Genomic DNA, 4,625 nt, shown 5'->3' with positions numbered 1-4,625 from the left:
GAGGGACTGGTTCTTTATTTCAAAAAGACACTTGACAATTTTCAGTATCAAAACAGTTGCACTATTGGTTTCTCTTTCTCCCAGCTGGCCCCCAAAAGAGACCACACCACAGGGGAGTACAATTTAAGCCAATAAGCTTCAGGATGTGTGCCTAACATACTTCACAGAAACCTTACCAAAAAGGGAGAATTGGGTGGGGAAAGGTCTTTAAAAGATTAGCACACTGCCAGTCTGCAGACTGCTGAGAGAAATCATAGCCAGATGGTGTGGCCAGTGCACCCCCAACCCCAAATAAGCAAAGTTCAAATTAATACAAAATTTCAAAAAAGTTTTGTACATAAGATATTCAAGATTACTCCAGCACTGACTGATACAAAGCACTTTGAGATGGCACGCTGAGAAACAGCAGCTTCAGATCCAGAAATGGGTGATGAGATGAATTTCATATGGCTAAAATCAGTGACAAAAACATAATTTTATTTTCTCTTTTTAAAAAAAGGAGGAAAAGAGCAAATAACTGGTTACTCCAACACAGAGGCACATGATCCATTCTGTGAGTAAATGCGAAGAGGGTAGAAAGGACAGGGTAACAATTTTATCTCAGGCAGAGGTCTCATCATATTGTTTGGTCACTTCTGATTAAAAAAAAATGCCTTGTTCCTAGATACCTTAAAGCTGAAAACCTAAACATCACTTTATAAAATATTTTGGCTAACTCCTCCTGGGAGGATCACCTTTTCTGTTTGACCAATGCTTTGTAAGGAACAAGGAGAGTTTTCATGGTGGAGTTTTTCCCTTGGCTGTGTTTGGTTCTCAGTAGGGCAGGCCCATACTTCTTTCCCTCCTCTATGAAGAGGGCAATATATATTAAGATGAAAAGTTACCCTCCAAAAAGTAAGAATTGCTGCTTCAGAGCTGTGGAGTTATTTGGAATCTTTTGCAAATGGCTATTAAACAAAAAAATGATTACAAAATGTGTAAATCACAACATGCTTTTAAAGACACTTGCACTACGCTCATGTTTCCTTAAATGTTGTTCCCAAAGGTGCACAGCCTTTAACCCAGTTGGACTCTGGGGTGAGGCAGAGACAGTTTGACAGAAGGGGGAAAAAACAAAAAAACCCAAACAACGAACAAACCCAAAACACAAAACAAACATGATTTGGGGGAGGGTGGACGGCAAGAGGAGAAAGCAGCGTTCCAGTTAAAGATCAGCTTCAAGTGGGCTGGCCTCAGGCAGAGTCAGGGTCAAGGGAAAGAGCAGCGGCAGGGCGGGACTGGGGTGCTCTACATCTCATTCATGTCAAGCAGAGTCTGGTCCAGCATCCTTTGTGTACAGAGGTGTTCCTCTTCGATGCATTTCAGTTTATCTTCCGAATCATCAATTGTCTTTTCCAGCTTGGCTACTACTGATCTCTCAGCAAACTCAGCACATGTCTCTGCCTCCTTAAGTCTATCCGTAAGAATCTTTATCTCTTCCTCATATTTGTCTTCTTTTTGAGAGTACTTTTCTTCAACAGCACTCAGACACTTGAGGTTCTGGTCCATCAGTCTGATCTGCTCATCCATCTCGTGGCGACGGGACTCTGACAGCTCAACTCGTTCCTCTGTATGCTCCAAGTCCCCTTCAATAATCACCAACTTACGAGCCACCTCTTCGTACTTCCGATCTGCCTCTTCTGCAATGTGCTTAGCTTCTTTGAACTGGATTTCCTGGAGTTCCATCTTATGTTCATCTTTTAAGGCCCGGTTTTCAATAACCTTCATACCTCTCTCACTCTCATCAGCAGCCTTTTCTGCCTCCTCCAGCTTTTGCAGGGCAGTGGCCAGGCGTTCCTGAGCTCGGTCCAGCTCTTCTTCAACCAGCTGGATCCTGCGGTTCAAGGAGGCCACCTCAGCCTTAGCCTGTTCCCGGGCCCGCCTTTCCCCCTCCACTTCCCGCTGGAGGCACTTGGCCCTCTCTCTCCTCAGCATCATCGGCCTGCTGCTGAAGAACCTGGATCTTGCGTTTCACCGCCTCGATGGTGGTGATCCCAGCCATGGTGCCCACCCAGCTTTTGCTCACGCTCCAGCTCCTGACTCCTCCGCTTGGCGTAGTAGCCACCTCTCCTGATGTCATTCCCATTTTATATCAGTGGCACTATGCAGCAGTATTTGTCTTTTTGTGATTGAAATATTTCACTCAGCAAAGTGTCCTCCAGGGTCACCCATTTTGTAAAATATTTCATGAGTTCTTTGATTTTCAATGCAGCATAGTATTCCATTGTGTGAATATACCACAACTTCTCTATCCATTCGTTTGTTGATGGACACTTGGGTGGTTTCCAACTCTTTGCTATTGTGAACAAAGCCATAATTAACAGGGGTTTGCATGTATCTGCTTGGGTGAAAGTTTTCTTTAGGGTATATTCCCAGTAATGGTATTTCCATTTGCAACTTTTTGAGAAAGTGCCATACAGCCTTCCACAGTGTTTGCACCATTTTACACTTCCACCAAAAGTTAGTAAGTGTTCCATTTTCTCTACAACCTCACCAGCATTGGTATTTGCTGCTCTGTTGAATTTTCCTATTCTTATTGGGGTGAGATGATATCTCATAGTTGTTTTGATTTGCTTCTCCCTTAGAGCTAGGGATTTTGAACATTTCTTCATGTGTTTGTTTGCCATTTGAATGTCTTTGGTGAAGTGTCTGTTTATATCCTGTGCCCATCATTCTTGTCTCTAAGGAGCACCCCAGTTACACTTCCTCCATGACAGATTTGTTAGCTCTTTGAGCAGTCTATGATAAAGTCAATATTTTTTGCTAACACCACAGTCTAAAGGTATCAATTCTTCTATGATCTTATTCATTGTCAAACTTTGACATGCGTGTGAAACAATTGGAAATGCTGTGATTTGGGTTAGCAGCCACCTTGGTCTTTAAACTGACGTCTTTGCTCTTTGACATGTTAGAGAGATCCTTGACAACAGCTTTGCCCAGTGTAACATGTCCTTTGATTTCTTAGCTGCTGCTGCCATGTGTATTAATTGCAGATACAAGCGAAGTGAATTATTGACAAATTTAATATTTTCTCCCTTTATCATCATTATATTGGCCCAATTTTTTTTGTTTTATTTTCTTGATACTGGAGTGTAATCCATATTGGAGGGTGTAGTATTTAATATTCTTCAGAAAGTGCTTTAAGTCTCTTTCACTTTTTGCAGGCAAGGTTGTTTTTCCACTTGTCCACCTGTTTGCTGTCCTATAGTGTCTTCCATGTTTCTGTGATGAAGGACGCTATGTAACTGGCATTTGAAATGTTAGTAGGGCCACCCATGGTGGACAGGCTTCAGCAGTTCTAAGATAGACTAAGATAGACGAGGAAGCAGGATTGCCCATACACTTTAGATCCTCTCAGAAGCTCTATGAATAATGCAGTCTTGTAGGTGATCAGTTTCTGAAGTGGCTTCCTTCTTCAGTCTTGCTTTCTTTCTCCAAGAAATGTTTTAATGAGTCTTTTTTATTATTATTGACACTGCATCCCATATTCATACTTCTCATAGTTATCACAGCATACTTTATTGTTTTTATACTTCTGTTTCTTGTAACTCTATGAACAGTGCTCAGGCCTTTTGTTCATAGAATTTATGGCACCTAACAACAATAGCAACGACGACATAGAGGGAGCTACGTTGGCCTAGTGCGCAGAAAGTTATGCTACCAAGCCCAAGGTGAGTGATTTCAATCTGTGGTTCTCAGGCCTGGTTCAAATTGTTTTTCTGTCAAACATTCTTTTAGGTGGTATAACACTGGTCTGTGCATTGCAGTACAGAGGTAACTCGTGGTTGCTGTGATGCTGAACAATGTAACACTGATGTGCCGAATGTGATAATGGTTACTCATAGCGGACAGTGTTTGCTGCAGCTTCCTGATTAAAACAAGCCTGGAAACAGGAGCGAAAGCCACTTCTGAAATGGCTTGCTTCCGGAAAGCCTATGAACAATGCTCAGGCCTTTCATTCATAGGGTCGCTATGAGTTGTCTATGACTCGACGGCACCTAATAACAAACATTTCTTGTAATTGTGCCTTGTTGTTGTTTTTATGTCCTATAGAGTCACATGGCCTGGATCAAGCACATCTTAGTTTTCATACTGACATTGTTGCTCTTCAGTACTCTAGAGAGATCCCTAATACCAGACTTCCCCAATGCAATTCATCTTTTGATTTCCTGACCTTCGATCCACAATAAACACCTTTGATATCAGCAGTCAGGAAATAAGAATATACATTACACTGGAAAAATCTGCAGTTAGGGACCTTTCCAAATTATTGAGGGGTAATGATGTTAGTTTAAGGACTAAGGTGCTTTTGATTCAGGCCACAGTCTTTCCAATTACTTGCTGTGCATCTGAGAGTTGAACAGTGAATAAGGATGACAGAAAAACAGTCGACACCTTTGAGCTGTGACATTGGAAAAGAGCAGTGAACATCCCATGGACAGCCAGGAGAACAAACAGATATGTGTTGGATAGAGTGTACCTGGAGAACTCTTTGGAGGCAAGAATGATGAGTCTTCATCTCATACTATTTGGGTATGCTGCTAGAAGGAGGACATGATGCTGGGAAGGGTGGAGGGATGGTGAAG

General features: G+C 42.1%; 1 pseudogene; it reads right to left on the bottom strand.

Moving 5' to 3' along the window:
- Window positions 1-1,287: 1,287 nt before the first annotated feature.
- On the bottom strand, window positions 1,288-2,041 carry LOC102870574 (annotated as a pseudogene).
- Window positions 2,042-4,625: the final 2,584 nt, after the last annotated feature.

The sequence above is a fragment of the Elephantulus edwardii genome, unplaced genomic scaffold (genome assembly GCF_000299155.1).
Source record: "Elephantulus edwardii isolate Elephantulus edwardi_28Jun2011 unplaced genomic scaffold, EleEdw1.0 scaffold00120, whole genome shotgun sequence".
In the NCBI taxonomy this organism is placed as follows: Eukaryota; Metazoa; Chordata; class Mammalia; order Macroscelidea; family Macroscelididae; genus Elephantulus; species Elephantulus edwardii.
This window is presented reverse-complemented; position numbering and strand designations above follow the sequence as displayed.